General features: G+C 46.0%; 1 protein-coding gene and 1 pseudogene across 2 annotated transcripts in view; one reads left to right on the top strand and one right to left on the bottom strand.

Moving 5' to 3' along the window:
- The window catches only part of ACAP1 (ArfGAP with coiled-coil, ankyrin repeat and PH domains 1), a 417,361-nt gene that overhangs the window by 155,284 nt on the left and 244,363 nt on the right, over nt 1-17,714 (top strand). The window lies entirely within an intron of this gene.
- LOC142301240 (uncharacterized) lies at nt 482-2,906 on the bottom strand (annotated as a pseudogene).

Raw genomic sequence — 17,714 nt, 5'->3', positions numbered from 1 at the left:
CATGTTGACATGGAAGACCTTTTGCCTCTTCCTGGCATGGTCGATGGTAACCACGTAGTTTACGCCATTGAGGCGCTGATGCACAAGGTATGGACCCTCCCAGGCTGCCTGAAGCTTGTTCTGGGTCATTGGGACTAGGACCCACACCTTCTGACCCGCTTCGTACACCCGCTCTCGAGCGTGTTGGTCGTACCATCGCTTCTGGCTGGCCTGGGCTTGCACCATATTCTCGTGCACCAGCCGTGTCATTGACTGCATTTTGTCACGGAGCCGAATGACATACTCCACAACGGACACTTCTGGGGAGTTCAGTTCCTCTTCCCAGGATTCCCTTACCGGACCAAGAGGCCCCCGGACTCGTCTGCCATACAGGAGCTCGAAGGGGGAAAACCCCATTGAGGCCTGTGGTACCTCTCTGTAGGCAAACAGCAGGTGTGAGAGATACCGCTCCAAGTCGCGTCCATGTGACTCAACCAGCATCTTAAGCATCTGCTTAAAGGTACCATTAAATCGCCCACACAAACCATTGGTCTGTGGGTGATAGGCGCTTGATACCAGATGCTGCACCTGCATTTTCTTACAGAGAGCCTCCATTAGACGAGACATGAACTGAGTCCCCTGGTCGGTAAGCATCTCCCTGGGAAATCCTTCTTGGGAGAATATGGCCAGGAGGGCATCTGCCACCTTATCGGCCCTAACTGAGGACAGAGCCACTGCCTCCTGATACCGGGAAGCAAAGTCTACCACAGTAAGGATGAAACGTTTTCCAGAGCTGCTGGGGACAGCCAGAAGCCCGACGATGTCCACAGCGACTTTCTGGAAAGGCTCCTCTGTCACCGGCAAAGAGATCAGGGGAGCTTTGGGAGCAGGCCCTGACTTTCCCACTCTTTGACATGTGATACAGGAGCGGCAGTAATTGGCAACATCTGTCCCCATTTTGGGCCAATAGAAGTGGTGAGACAGCCGGGCCTTGGTTTTGCTGACCCCCAAGTGTCCGGCAAGTGGGATCTCATGGGCAATCCGCAGCAACTCACTCCTAAAGCGGTAGTGCGCCACCAGCTGTCTTTCCTTCAACCACTCCTGTTGGGGGTTACAGGAAACAGTCTCCCGATACAACCTCCCCTGGTCCCAGAATACCCTCTCCTTATCGGTCTCGGAGGAGGGCTTCTCTGCAAGGTCCCTTAATGTCTCTAGACTGGCATCAGTTTGTAGAGCCACCTGGAACTCTTGGCTAGAGGCAGCCAGAAGTGACGTTAAGGTTCCAACCTCACCGGGACCCTCTGGGACCTGCTCTGGGTCTGTAACCCGTTCTGTTATCCCTCTGGGTGAAGAGGTGTCAGAAGGCAAGGTTTTATTTGCGTTCTGGGCACTCTGACTGCGGGTGACAGCACCGATGAAGGCTGTCTCCCCGGGGATAACAACTCTTCCCCATCAGCCTGACCGGCTCTGGGTGCTACTTGCTCCTCATCCCATAATACCTTAGGAGCAGTGCCAATCCTGGGGCAGCTACCACCGGCTGTGTCTCTGTCCGCTGTGACACTTGTCAGCCTCATTTGACCACTTTCCTCATGGTTCTCATGTCTGCCTCCATCTCTGTCAGCACAGACACTTACGTACTACCTTGATGTCGTCCTCAGCCACGTCACCCTGCAGCGTGGCATGGCTGAGTTCCCCTGTACAAAGCTCCACTTTATTACCATGCACAACATTTGTAATCACGTTCTGGATATCCGCATTTGGGTCACATGACTTAACAGCGCTTGCATCACATGACTTATCAACAACATTTGCATCACATGACTTATCAACAACATTTGCATCACATGACTTATCAACAACATTTGTATCACATGACTTATTGGATTGGGGAGGATCATCAGGGAGAAATTGTGCAACCAATCATCCCAGATCAGTCCCCAATAAAACATTGGTTGGTAGATGTTCGGACACCCCCACTTCCCTCCACCCTCTCCCAGCACCCCAGTCGAGGAAAACCCAGGCCATTGGGAAAGATTGGCGGACACCCCCAACCCCAGTGACAGTCAGGAGTTTTCCCGGGATAAAGTTTTCAGGGGGCACCAGTTCGGGGCGGATCAGGGTTCGGTCAGCTCCAGTGTCCTTGAGCCCCACAGTGGGGGTTCCGCCCACGGTGACGGATTGTAGGTTTTCGCAGGCCCTACCACTCGCCTCCCCCACCAAAAAGACAGCTGCACTAGGCCCTTGGGGATTGGATGTGGGGTTCCTCTTCTGCCTCTCTGGGCAAGCGGAGCTGAGGTGTCCAGGCTGGAAAAACACCTGCGAGTGTCAGAGGTGGGCCGGGCACTGGTGGATGACACAGGACCTACGTGAGGTCGGCAGGTAGGGGCAGGGGTGGTCGTAGTTGTCATCTTACCCCCTTTCCAGCTGGTGGTGGATAGCTTCCGCACCCCCGATGCACGGTTGGCCTCATAGGTGTCAGCAATCTGTGCTGCTGTATTCGCATCCTTTGGTTCCCGGTCCATCACAAACTGTCGCACGTCCGCAGGACATACGTGTAGGAATTGGTCCTTTACCATCAGGTCTGTTATCTGCTCACCAGTGGTGACGGACAGTCCTTGGGCCCATTGGTTCAAGTTGTTCCGGAGCCCATCCACAAAGTCTCTGTTGCTGTCGTGTGGTCCACGCTGGAGGGTCCGTAACATTTTGCGGTACATCTCTGGAGTCAGCTGATACTTCTGTATTAGGGCCTGCTTTATGGCCTCATAGTCTCTACTCTGCTCTTGAGGGAGACTGGCAAACTCGTCCAGGGCCTTGCCTCGCAGCCCTGGGGTTAAGTATCATGCCCATTGTGTTGGGGGCAACTGGTACTGCAAGCAAGTCTTTTCAAATCCCCACAGAAAGGTGTCCAAATCCCCATCCTTTTCCATCACAGGAAAGTGCTCCGGTCGGGGCTTAAAGCTGCTGGTATTATTGGACTCACCGTTCAGTGAGGAAAATGTCTGCTGCTGGGCTCGGAGGACCTTCAATTCATGGTCTCTCTGGGCCTGACGCTCGGTTCTCTCAGCCTCTCGCTGGGCCTCTCGCTTGGCTCTCTCAGCCTCTCGCTGGGCCTGGCGCTCAGCAAACTCACGCTCTGCTTGGCGTTCTTTTAGCACAAACTGTAGCCGCGTTTGAGAGTCACATTCTCCCAGCTGCTGCAGAATCATCGGCAAGTAAGAGTCCATTCCACTTCGGGAGCTGGGGTTGCTGCCAGACCCCTCGGAATCAAACAGTTCGGCGGACCGTACTGGAGCTAGGTCCATCTCAAGGTCTCATGGTGGTTTGCTGGTCCCATGCTCTTGGGCCACATCACGCTGGTCTTTGAGATCATCCTCCACCAAGGCACAGATTAGTATCTCTTTGGTCTTATTGGACCCATCGAGGCCTCGCTCCTCACGCATTTGGATCAGCACAGCTTTCTCATGCTTCTTATAAGCAGCTGCCATTTTAGCAGTCACTTGCCAAATAAAAGATAGGATAGAAAAACAAGAGAGAAGGGAGGGGGTAACTGCTACACGTACAGTATTGTTCCAAGTATATTTAAACACTGAGTTCGTTCCTCAAAACTTTTGCAAGTTTTTAGTGAAAGGGATGATTGCTCGAACCAGATCACTAATGCTCTGTATCCCACCGCTTGCCACCAATTTGTCATGAACAGCCGGGGGAGTCACTCAGATATCCCGCAACTGTTCGCTAATTTGTAACAAACACGACTACTCTCTAGCGCCCCGCTTGTCGGCAGGCCACTTTTGGTACTGCAAGACAATGCATAAAATGAGGCTGCTGAGCTGATAATGCCAAATATTGGAGGTCTCACAACAAGGGTAAATGTATATATCACCAATTCCTGCTAATGGGATATATATATACCTCGGTACCCTTAATGATAGCACTCCAATAATTCTATGCAATAATAATTATGCTGCCACCACCCAGCTTTTCGGGATAGCTGGGGACCCGTTTCAGATAGCATAAGGCCCTTCGGGTTTTTGGATTCGTATATAAAGCATGAGGAAAGAAATTATTAAATTTTATATATTTAATCTGAAAATAGGCAGTGTTTAAAAAATATACAAGAATTTACAAACTGGAACAATACAAATACAGTATAGACAGTTACATAAAAATAAAAGGTATAAACGTGAAACTTACTAAACTCATGCCATAGATGGGACGTCTGAATTTAGGGAGGGAGGGACTCCAAGATAAGAAGATGGTAGAATCGGCCAGCATCACCACTTACTGATGCCCTCCAGTACTGACTGCCCCCAGCAATGAGTTTATCGCTCTTATGCCCTCAGGTAACCCCCATCTCTGTGACCTCATTTTACAGTCTCTTGTGGGCTGTGCCGAGATTGTCAAAAAGTTCCTTAATTCTAGCTTTTCACATATCTTTGCCCCTGGGCCACACAGGTGAAAAATATTAGCGTCATATTTTATATCTCGATTTTTTCATTTACACAGATACCAAACACAACATAGCTACCATGATTTTACTGGCAAATACTCATTTGTTGCGCTACCAGCGATCTTCCAGTGGAGCTAGACGGTGCGCTGGGTTCAGCACCCCACAGGGATTCTGGTAATATGCTTTTAATTTTTCTAGCATTAACGTAGCGCTTTAAAACTGTTTTGGAAGTTTTCCCTCCAACAGAGAACAAAGGGATGTCTTTCTATGCATGCTTTGGCTGCAGCTCTACCATCACCCAAAGTTATAAACACCAAAGCTTTCAGGCCGATCAGATAATCGTCATGACGATCTGTGGCTGATGGCAAAGAGGGGGTAAGGACCCTTCAAGAGTTTTACATGACATCCATCATTCCATCATTCTTATACCATCTCACACCTGTTCACCATTAGAGATGAGGGAAACTGTTGGGAAAAGTTTCGCCAGTCTCATATACGTTACGAGCCTTAGCCTGTTCAGTTCGGTCCCGGTAACCCCGAGCACTTTCCCCAGAAGTCATCAATGTTCGGTTTTGTTCGATAACTGATCACGTTTTCTAATAACATGTTCTGCTTTTGGATAGGATTGTGGTTCTGAATGATGAAAGGGGGATGCGTGTAAGGAGTGAAGGGGGTGGGGACCCGGGAGAAGCCAGACGCGTGTGGCGCCATTTTGCGGATGTTCCTGTAGCCAATCATGACTCAGCAAACATCCAAAAAGTACAGACGCAAGGGCTTTTGTCATTGGCTGCTTAATTCACATGCCCATCAGCAAACTGCGGTGTTGGCGCCATTTTGTGAATTTGAAACATTATGGAAGGCACCGCTGTTGCTAGACAGTGAGCTAAGCTAGGGGTTTAATGATCGGTAGATGAGTTAGATAGGAGAGTGATAGTGTAGAATAGGGACGTGCAGTGTAGGGGAAGCTGTGTGCCACAAATCAGCATTTCATGATAGGTAGATGGGATAGATAGGAGCGTGATAGTGTAGAATAGGGACGTGCAGTGTAGAGGAAGCTGTGTGCCACAAATCAGCATTTCATGATAGGTAGATGAGATAGATAGGAGAGTGATAGTGTAGAATAGGGACATGCAGTGTAGAGGAAGCTGTGTGCCACAAATCAGCATTTCATGATAGGTAGATGAGATAGATAGGAGAGTGATAGTGTAGAAAAGGGACGCGCAGTGTAGGGGAAGCTGTGTGCCACAAATCAGCATTTCATGAAAGGTAGATGAGCTAGATAGGAGAGTGATAGTGTAGAATAGGGACGCACAGTGTAGAGGAAGCTGTGTGCCACAAATCAGCATTTCATGATAGGTAGATGTGATAGATAGGAGAGTGATAGTGTAGAATAGGGGCGTGCAGTGTAGGGAAAGCTGTGTGCCACAAATCGGCATTTCATGATAGGTAGATGAGAAAGATAGGAGAGTGATAGTGTAGAATAGGGACGTGCAGTGTAGAGGAAGCTGTGTGCCACAAATCGGCATTTCATGATAGGTAGATGAGAAAGATAGGAGAGTGATAGTGTAGAATAGGGACGTGCAGTGTAGGGGAACCTGTGTGCCACAAATCAGCATTTCATGATAGGTAGATGAGATAGATAGGAGAGCCATAGTGTAGAATAGGGACGTGCAGTGTAAGGGAAGCTGTGTGCCACAAATCAGCATTTATTGATAGGTAGATGGGATAGATAGGAGAGCGATAGTGTAGAATAGGGACGTGCAGTGTAGAGGAAGCTGTGTGCCACAAATCAGCATTTCATGATAGGTAGATGAGATAGATAGGAGAGCCATAGTGTAGAATAGGGACGTGCAGTGTAGGGGAAGCTGTGTGCCACAAATCAGCATTTAATGATAGGTAGATGAGATAGATAGGAGAGCCATATTGTAGAATAGGGACGTGCAGTGTAGGGGAAGCTGTGTGCCACAAATCAGCATTTCATGATAGGTAGATGAGATAGATAGGAGAGCGATAGTGTAGAATAGGGACGTGCAGTGTAGGGGAAGCTGTGTGCCACAAATCAGCATTTCATGATAGGTAGATGAGATAGATAGGAGAGCCATAGTGTAGAATAGGGACGTGCAGTGTAGGGGAAGCTGTGTGCCACAAATCAGCATTTATTGATAGGTAGATGAGATAGATAGGAGAGCCATAGTGTAGAATAGGGACGTGCAGTGTAGAGGAAGCTGTGTGCCACAAATCAGCATTTCATGATAGGTAGATGAGATAGATAGGAGAGCCATAGTGTAGAATAGGGACGTGCAGTGTAGAGGAAGCTGTGTGCCACAAATCAGCATTTCATGATAGGTAGATGAGATAGATAGGAGAGCCATAGTGTAGAATAGGGACGTGCAGTGTAGGGGAAGCTGTGTGCCACAAATCAGCATTTAATGATAGGTAGATGAGATAGATAGGAGAGTGATAGTGTAGAATAGGGACGTGCAGTGTAGAGGAAGCTGTGTGCCACAAATCAGCATTTATTGATAGGTAGATGTGATAGATAGGAGAGTGATAGTGTAGAAAAGGGACGCGCAGTGTAGGGGAAGCTGTGTGCCACAAATCAGCATTTCATGATAGGTAGATGAGCTAGATAGGAGAGTGATAGTGTAGAATAGGGACGCACAGTGTAGAGGAAGCTGTGTGCCACAAATCAGCATTTCATGATAGGTAGATGTGATAGATAGGAGAGTGATAGTGTAGAATAGGGGCGTGCAGTGTAGGGAAAGCTGTGTGCCACAAATCGGCATTTCATGATAGGTAGATGAGAAAGATAGGAGAGTGATAGTGTAGAATAGGGACGTGCAGTGTAGAGGAAGCTGTGTGCCACAAATCGGCATTTCATGATAGGTAGATGAGAAAGATAGGAGAGTGATAGTGTAGAATAGGGACGTGCAGTGTAGGGGAACCTGTGTGCCACAAATCAGCATTTCATGATAGGTAGATGAGATAGATAGGAGAGCCATAGTGTAGAATAGGGACGTGCAGTGTAAGGGAAGCTGTGTGCCACAAATCAGCATTTATTGATAGGTAGATGGGATAGATAGGAGAGCGATAGTGTAGAATAGGGACGTGCAGTGTAGAGGAAGCTGTGTGCCACAAATCAGCATTTCATGATAGGTAGATGAGATAGATAGGAGAGCCATAGTGTAGAATAGGGACGTGCAGTGTAGGGGAAGCTGTGTGCCACAAATCAGCATTTAATGATAGGTAGATGAGATAGATAGGAGAGCCATATTGTAGAATAGGGACGTGCAGTGTAGGGGAAGCTGTGTGCCACAAATCAGCATTTCATGATAGGTAGATGAGATAGATAGGAGAGCGATAGTGTAGAATAGGGACGTGCAGTGTAGGGGAAGCTGTGTGCCACAAATCAGCATTTCATGATAGGTAGATGAGATAGATAGGAGAGCCATAGTGTAGAATAGGGACGTGCAGTGTAGGGGAAGCTGTGTGCCACAAATCAGCATTTATTGATAGGTAGATGAGATAGATAGGAGAGCCATAGTGTAGAATAGGGACGTGCAGTGTAGAGGAAGCTGTGTGCCACAAATCAGCATTTCATGATAGGTAGATGAGATAGATAGGAGAGCCATAGTGTAGAATAGGGACGTGCAGTGTAGAGGAAGCTGTGTGCCACAAATCAGCATTTCATGATAGGTAGATGAGATAGATAGGAGAGCCATAGTGTAGAATAGGGACGTGCAGTGTAGGGGAAGCTGTGTGCCACAAATCAGCATTTAATGATAGGTAGATGAGATAGATAGGAGAGTGATAGTGTAGAATAGGGACGTGCAGTGTAGAGGAAGCTGTGTGCCACAAATCAGCATTTATTGATAGGTAGATGTGATAGATAGGAGAGTGATAGTGTAGAATAGGGACCTGCAGTGTAGAGGAAGCTGTGTGCCACAAATCAGCATTTCATGATAGGTAGATGAGATAGATAGGAGAGTGATAGTGTAGAATAGGGTCGTGCAGTGTAAAGGAAGCTGTGTGCCACAAATCAGCATTTCATGATAGGTAGATGAGATAGATAGGAGAGCGATAGTGTAGAATAGGGACGTGCAGTGTAGGGGAAGCTGTGTGCCACAAATCAGCATTTCATGATAGGTAGATGAGATAGATAGGAGAGTGATAGTGTAGAATAGGGACGTGCAGTGTAGGGAAAGCTGTGTGCCACAAATCAGCATTTCATGATAGGTAGATGAGATAGATAGAAGAGTGATAGTGTAGAATAGGGACGTGCAGTGTAGAGGAAGCTGTGTGCCACAAATCAGCATTTCATGATAGGTAGATGAGATAGATAGGAGAGTGATAGTGTAGAATAGGGACGTGTAGTGTAGAGGAAGCTGTGTGCCACAAATCAGCATTTCATGATAGGTAGATGGGATAGATAGGAGAGTGATAGTTTAGAATAGGGACGTGCAGTGTAGGGGAAGCTGTGTGCCACAAATCAGCATTTCATGATAGGTAGATGTGATAGATAGGAGAGTGATAGTGTAGAATAGGGATGTGCAGTGTAGAGGAAGCTGTGTGCCACAAATCAGCATTTCATGATAGGTAGATGAGATAGATAGGAGAGTGATAGTGTAGAATAGGGACGTGCAGTGTAGGGGAAGCTGTGTGCCACAAATCAGCATTTCATGATAGGTAGATGAGATAGATAGGAGAGTGATAGTGTAGAATAGGGACGTGCAGTGTAGGGGAAGCTGTGTGCCACAAATCAGCATATCATGATAGGTAGATGAGATAGATAGGAGAGCCATAGTGTAGAATAGGGACGTGCAGTGTAAGGGAAGCTGTGTGCCACAAATCAGCATTTCATGATAGGTAGATGAGATAGATAAAAGAGCCATAGTGTAGAATAGGGACGTGCAGTGTAGGGGAAGCTGTGTGCCACAAATCAGCATTTCATGATAGGTAGATGAGATAGATAAGAGAGTGATAGTGTAGAATAGGGACATGCAATGTAGGGGAAGCTGTGTGCCACAAATCAGCATTTCATGATAGGTAGATGAGATAGATAGGAGAGTGATAGTGTAGAATAGGGACGTGCAGTGTAGAGGAAGCTGTGTGCCACAAATCAGCATTTCATGATGAGTAGATGAGATAGATAGGAGAGCCATAGTGTAGAATAGGGACGTGCAGTGTAGAGGAAGCTGTGTGCCACAAATCAGCATTTCATGATAGGTAGATGAGATAGATAGGAGAGTGATAGTGTAGAATAGGGTCGTGCAGTGTAGAGGAAGCTGTGTGCCACAAATCAGCATTTCATGATAGGTAGATGAGATAGATAGGAGAGCCATAGTGTAGAATAGGGACGTGCACTGTAGAGGAAGCTGTGTGCCACAAATCAGCATTTCATGATAGGTAGATGAGATAGATAGGAGAGTGATAGTGTAGAATAGGGTCGTGCAGTGTAGAGGAAGCTGTGTGCCACAAATCAGCATTTCATGATAGGTAGATGAGATAGATAGGAGAGTGATAGTGTAGAATAGGGACGTGCAATGTAGGGGAAGCTGTGTGCCACAAATCAGGATTTCATGATAGGTAGATGAGATAGATAGGAGAGCCATAGTGTAGAATAGGGACGTGCAGTGTAGGGGAAGCTGTGTGCCACAAATCAGCATTTCATGATAGGTAGATGAGATAGATAGGAGAGTGATAGTGTAGAATAGGGACGTGCAGTGTAGGGGAAGCTGTGTGCCACAAATCAGCATTTCATGATAGGTAGATGAGATAGATAGGAGAGTGATAGTGTAGAATAGGGACGTGCAGTGTAGGGGAAGCTGTGTGCCACAAATCAGCATTTCATGATAGGTAGATGAGATAGATAGGAGAGTGATAGTGTAGAATAGGGACGCACAGTGTAGAGGAAGCTGTGTGCCACAAATCAGCATTTCATGATAGGTAGATGTGACAGATAGGAGAGTGATAGTGTAGAATAGGGGCGTGCAGTGTAGGGAAAGCTGTGTGCCACAAATCGGCATTTCATGATAGGTAGATGAGAAAGATAGGAGAGTGATAGTGTAGAATAGGGACATGCAGTGTAGGGGAAGCTGTGTGCCTCAAATCAGCATTTCATGATAGGTAGATGAGAAAGATAGGAGAGTGATAGTGTAGAATAGGGACGTGCAGTGTAGAGGAAGCTGTGTGCCACAAATCGGCATTTCATGATAGGTAGATGAGAAAGATAGGAGAGTGATAGTGTAGAATAGGGACGTGCAGTGTAGGGGAAGCTGTGTGCCACAAATCAGGATTTCATGATAGGTAGATGAGATAGATAGGAGAGCCATAGTGTAGAATAGGGACGTGCAGTGTAGGGGAAGCTGTGTGCCACAAATCAGCATTTCATGATAGGTAGATGAGATAGATAGGAGAGTGATAGTGTAGAATAGGGACGTGCAGTGTAGGGGAAGCTGTGTGCCACAAATCAGCATTTCATGATAGGTAGATGAGATAGATAGGAGAGTGATAGTGTAGAATAGGGACGTGCAGTGTAGGGGAAGCTGTGTGCCACAAATCAGCATTTCATGATAGGTAGATGAGATAGATAGGAGAGTGATAGTGTAGAATAGGGACGCACAGTGTAGAGGAAGCTGTGTGCCACAAATCAGCATTTCATGATAGGTAGATGTGACAGATAGGAGAGTGATAGTGTAGAATAGGGGCGTGCAGTGTAGGGAAAGCTGTGTGCCACAAATCGGCATTTCATGATAGGTAGATGAGAAAGATAGGAGAGTGATAGTGTAGAATAGGGACATGCAGTGTAGGGGAAGCTGTGTTCCTCAAATCAGCATTTCATGATAGGTAGATGAGAAAGATAGGAGAGTGATAGTGTAGAATAGGGACGTGCAGTGTAGAGGAAGCTGTGTGCCACAAATCGGCATTTCATGATAGGTAGATGAGAAAGATAGGAGAGTGATAGTGTAGAATAGGGACGTGCAGTGTAGGGGAAGCTGTGTGCCACAAATCAGCATTTCATGATAGGTAGATGAGATAGATAGGAGAGCCATAGTGTAGAATAGGGACGTGCAGTGTAAGGGAAGCTGTGTGCCACAAATCAGCATTTATTGATAGGTAGATGGGATAGATAGGAGAGCGATAGTGTGGAATAGGGACGTGCAGTGTAGAGGAAGCTGTGTGCCACAAATCAGCATTTCATGATAGGTAGATGAGATAGATAGGAGAGTGATAGTGTAGAATAGGGTCGTGCAGTGTAGAGGAAGCTGTGTGCCACAAATCAGCATTTCATGATAGGTAGATGAGATAGATAGGAGAGCCATAGTGTAGAATAGGGACGTGCAGTGTAGAGGAAGCTGTGTGCCACAAATCAGCATTTCATGATAGGTAGATGAGATAGATAGGAGAGTGATAGTGTAGAATAGGGACGTGCAATGTAGGGGAAGCTGTGTGCCACAAATCAGCATTTCATGATAGGTAGATGAGATAGATAGGAGAGTGATAGTGTAGAATAGGGACGTGCAGTGTAGGGGAAGCTGTGTGCCACAAATCAGCATTTCATGATAGGTAGATGAGATAGATAGGAGAGTGATAGTGTAGAATAGGGACGTGCAGTGTAGGGGAAGCTGTGTGCCACAAATCAGCATTTAATGATAGGTAGATGAGATAGATAGGAGAGTGATAGTGTAGAATAGGGACGTGCAGTGTAGGGGAAGCTGTGTGCCACAAATCAGCATTTCATGATAGGTAGATGAGATAGATAGGAGAGTGATAGTTTAGAATAGGGACGCACAGTGTAGAGGAAGCTGTGTGCCACAAATCAGCATTTCATGATAGGTAGATGAGATAGATAGGAGAGTGATAGTGTAGAATAGGGGCGTGCAGTGTAGGGAAAGCTGTGTGCCACAAATCGGCATTTCATGATAGGTAGATGAGAAAGATAGGAGAGTGATAGTGTAGAATAGGGACGTGCAGTGTAGGGGAAGCTGTGTGCCACAAATCGGCATTTCATGATAGGTAGATGAGAAAGATAGGAGAGTGATAGTGTAGAATAGGGACGTGCAGTGTAGGGGAAGCTGTGTGCCACAAATCAGCATTTCATGATAGATAGATGAGATAGATAGGAGAGCCATAGTGTAGAATAGGGACGTGCAGTGTAAGGGAAGCTGTGTGCCACAAATCAGCATTTATTGATAGGTAGATGGGATAGATAGGAGAGCCATAGTGTAGAATAGGGACGTGCAGTGTAGGGGAAGCTGTGTGCCACAAATCGGCATTTCATGATAGGTAGATGAGATAGATAGGAGAGTGATAGTGTAGAATAGGGACGTGCAGTGTAGAGGAAGCTGTGTGCCACAAATCAGCATTTTATGATAGGTAGATGAGATAGATAGGAGAGCCATAGTGTAGAATAGGGACGTGCAGTGTAGGGGAAGCTGTGTGCCACAAATCAGCATTTAATGATAGGTAGATGAGATAGATAGGAGAGCCATATTGTAGAATAGGGACGTGCAGTGTAGGGGAAGCTGTGTGCCACAAATCAGCATTTCATGATAGGTAGATGAGATAGATAGGAGAGCGATAGTGTAGAATAGGGACGTGCAGTGTAGGGTAAGCTGTGTGCCACAAATCAGCATTTCATGATAGGTAGATGAGATAGATAGGAGAGCCATAGTGTAGAATAGGGACGTGCAGTGTAGGGGAAGCTGTGTGCCACAAATCAGCATTTATTGATAGGTAGATGAGATAGATAGGAGAGCCATAGTGTAGAATAGGGACGTGCAGTGTAGAGGAAGCTGTGTGCCACAAATCAGCATTTCATGATAGGTAGATGAGATAGATAGGAGAGCCATAGTGTAGAATAGGGACGTGCAGTGTAGAGGAAGCTGTGTGCCACAAATCAGCATTTCATGATAGGTAGATGAGATAGATAGGAGAGCCATAGTGTAGAATAGGGACGTGCAGTGTAGGGGAAGCTGTGTGCCACAAATCAGCATTTAATGATAGGTAGATGAGATAGATAGGAGAGTGATAGTGTAAAATAGGGACCTGCAGTGTAGAGGAAGCTGTGTGCCACAAATCAGCATTTCATGATAGGTAGATGAGATAGATAGGAGAGTGATAGTGTAGAATAGGGTCGTGCAGTGTAGAGGAAGCTGTGTGCCACAAATCAGCATTTCATGATAGGTAGATGAGATAGATAGGAGAGCGATAGTGTAGAATACGGATGTGCAGTGTAGGGGAAGCTGTGTGCCACAAATCAGCATTTCATGATAGGTAGATGAGATAGATAGGAGAGTGATAGTGTAGAATAGGGACGTGCAGTGTAGGGAAAGCTGTGTGCCACAAATCAGCATTTCATGATAGGTAGATGAGATAGATCGGAGAGTGATAGTGTAGAATAGGGACGTGCAGTGTAGAGGAAGCTGTGTGCCACAAATCAGCATTTCATGATAGGTAGATGGGATAGATAGGAGAGTGATAGTGTAGAATAGGGACGTGCAGTGTAGGGGAAGCTGTGTGCCACAAATCAGCATTTCATGATAGGTAGATGAGATAGATAGGAGAGTGATAGTGTAGAATAGGGACGTGCAGTGTAGGGGAAGCTGTGTGCCACAAATCGGCATTTCATGATAGGTAGATGGGATAGATAGGAGAGTGATAGTGTAGAATAGGGACGTGCAGTGTAGGGGAAGCTGTGTGCCACAAATCAGCATTTCATGATAGGTAGATGAGATAGATAGGAGAGTGATAGTGTAGAATAGGGACGTGCAGTGTAGGGGAAGCTGTGTGCCACAAATCAGCATTTCATGATAGGTAGATGAGATAGATAGGAGAGCGATAGTGTGGAATAGGGACGTGCAGTGTAAGGGAAGCTGTGTGCCACAAATCAGCATTTCATGATAGGTAGATGAGATAGATAGGAGAGTGATAGTGTAGAATAGGGACGTGCAGTGTAGAGGAAGCTGTGTGCCACAAATCAGCATTTCATGATAGGTAGATGAGATAGATAAGAGAGTGATAGTGTAGAATAGGGACATGCAGTGTAGGGAGAGCTGTGTGCCACAAATCAGCATTTCATGATAGGTAGATGAGATAGATAGGAGAGCCATAGTGTAGAATAGGGACGTGCAGTGTAGGGGAAGCTGTGTGCCACAAATCAGCATTTCATGATAGGTAGATGAGATAGATAGAAGAGCCATAGTGTAGAATAGGGACGTGCAGTGTAGAGGAAGCTGTGTGCCACAAATCAGCATTTCATGATAGGTAGATGAGATAGATAGGAGAGCGATAGTGTAGAATAGGGACGTGCAGTGTAGAGGAAGCTGTGTGCCACAAATCAGCATTTCATGATAGGTAGATGAGATAGATAGGAGAGCGATAGTGTAGAATAGGGACGTGCAGTGTAGAGGAAGCTGTGTGCCACAAATCAGCATTTCATGATAGGTAGATGAGATAGATAGAAGAGCCATAGTGTAGAATAGGGACATGCAGTGTAGGGGAAGCTGTGTGCCACAAATCAGCATTTCATGATAGGTAGATGAGATAGATAGGAGAGTGATAGTGTAGAATAAGGACATGCATTGTAGGGGAAGCTGTGTGCCACAAATCAGCATTTCATGATAGGTAGATGAGATAGATAGGAGAGCGATAGTGTAGAATAGGGACGTGCAGTGTAGAGGAAGCTGTGTGCCACAAATCAGCATTTCATGATAGGTAGATGAGATAGATAGGAGAGCGATAGTGTAGAATAGGGACGTGCAGTGTAGAGGAAGCTGTGTGCCACAAATCAGCATTTCATGATAGGTAGATGAGATAGATAGAAGAGCCATAGTGTAGAATAGGGACGTGCAGTGTAGAGGAAGCTGTGTGCCACAAATCAGCATTTCATGATAGGTAGATGAGATAGATAGGAGAGCGATAGTGTAGAATAGGGACGTGCAGTGTAGAGGAAGCTGTGTGCCACAAATCAGCATTTCATGATAGGTAGATGAGATAGATAGGAGAGCGATAGTGTAGAATAGGGACGTGCAGTGTAGAGGAAGCTGTGTGCCACAAATCAGCATTTCATGATAGGTAGATGAGATAGATAGGAGAGCGATAGTGTAGAATAGGGACGTGCAGTGTAGAGGAAGCTGTGTGCCACAAATCAGCATTTCATGATAGGTAGATGAGATAGATAGGAGAGTGATAGTGTAGAATAGGGACGTGCAGTGTAGGGGAAGCTGTGTGCCACAAATCAGCATTTCATGATAGGTAAATGAGATAGATAGGAGAGCGATAGTGTAGAATAGGGACGTGCAGTGTAGAGGAAGCTGTGTGCCACAAATCAGCATTTCATGATAGGTAGATGAGATAGATAGAAGAGCCATAGTGTAGAACAGGGACGTGCAGTGTAGAGGAAGTTGTGTGCCACAAATCAGCATTTCATGATGAGTAGATGAGATAGATAGGAGAGTGATAGTGTAGAATAGGGACGTGCAGTGTAGGGGAAGCTGTGTGCCTCAAATCAGCATTTAATGATAGGTAGATGAGATAGATAGGAGAGTGATAGTGTAGAATAGGGTCGTGCAGTGTAGAGGAAGCTGTGTGCCACAAATCAGCATTTCATGATAGGTAGATGAGATAGATAGGAGAGTGATAGTGTAGAATAGGGACGTGCAGTGTAGGGGAAGCTGTGTGCCACAAATCAGCATTTCATGATAGGTAGATGAGATAGATAGGAGAATGATAGTGTAGAATAAGGACGTGCAGTGTAGGGAAAGCTGTGTGCCACAAATCAGCATTTCATGATAGGTAGATGAGATAGATAGGAGAGCCATAGTGTAGAATAGGGACGTGCAGTGTAGAGGAAGCTGTGTGCCACAAATCAGCATTTCATGATAGGTAGATGAGATAGATAGGAGAGCCATAGTGTAGAATAGGGACGTGCAGTGCAGGGAAACTGTGTGCCACAATTCAGCATTTCATGATAGGTAGATGAGATAGATAGGAGAGTGATAGTGTAGAATAGGGACGTGCAGTGCAGGGAAGCTGTGTGCCACAAATCAGCCTTTCATGATAGGTAGATGAGATAGATAGGAGAGCCATAATGTAGAATAGGGACGTGCAGTGTAGAGGAAGCTGTGTGCCACAAATCAGCATTTCATGATAGGTAGATGAGATAGATAGGAGAGTGATAGTGTAGAATAGGGACGTGCAGTGTAGAGGAAGCTGTGTGCCACAAAATCAGCATTTCATGATAGGTAGATGAGATAGGAGAGTGATAGTGTAGAATAGGGACGTGCAGTGTAAGGGAAGCTGTGTGCCACAAATCAGCATTTCATGATAGGTAGATGAGATAGATAGGAGAGTGATAGTGTAGAATAGGGACGTGCAGTGTAGGGGAAGCTGTGTGCCTCAAATCAGCATTTCTTGATAGGTAGATGAGATAGATAGGAGAGTGATAGTATAGAATAGGGACGTGCAGTGTAGGGGAAGCTGTGTGCCTCAAATCAGCATTTTATGATAGGTAGATGAGATAGATAGGGGAGTGATAGTGTAGAATAGGGACGTGCAGTGTAGAGGAAGCTGTGTGCCACAAATCAGCATTTCATGATAGGTAGATGAGATAGATAGGAGAGCCATAGTGTAGAATAGGGACGTGCAGTGCAGGGAAGCTGTGTGCCACAAATCAGCATTTCATGGTAGGTAGATGAGATAGATAGGAGAGCCATAGTGTAGAATAGGGACGTGCAGTGTAGGGGAACCTGTGTGCCACAAATCAGCATTTCATGATAGGTAGATGAGATAGATAGGAGAGTGATAGTGTAGAATAGGGACGTGCAGTGTAGGGGAAGCTGTGTGCCACAAATCAGCATTTCATGATAGGTAGATGAGATAGATAGGGGAGTGATAGTGTAGAATAGGGACGTGAAGTGTAGGGGAAGCTGTGTGCCACAAATCAGCATTTCGTGATAGGTAGATGGGATAGATAGGAGAGCCATAGTGTAGAATAGGGACCTGCAGTATAGGGGAAGCTGTGTGCCACAAATCAGCATTTGATGGTAGGTAGATGAGATAGATAGGAGAGCCATAGTGTAGAATAGGGACCTGCAGTGTAGAGGAAGCTGTGTGCCACAAATCAGCATTTCATGATAGGTAGATGAGATAGATAGGAGATTGATAGTGTAGAATAGGGACGTGCAGTGTAGAGGAAGCTGTGTGCCACAAATCAGCATTTCATGATAGGTAGATGAGTTAGATAGGAGAGTGATAGTGTAGAATAGGGGCGTGCAGTGTAGGGAAA

Source organism: Anomaloglossus baeobatrachus, chromosome 4 (genome assembly GCF_048569485.1).
Source record: "Anomaloglossus baeobatrachus isolate aAnoBae1 chromosome 4, aAnoBae1.hap1, whole genome shotgun sequence".
NCBI classification, from domain to species: domain Eukaryota; kingdom Metazoa; phylum Chordata; class Amphibia; order Anura; family Aromobatidae; genus Anomaloglossus; species Anomaloglossus baeobatrachus.
This window is presented reverse-complemented; position numbering and strand designations above follow the sequence as displayed.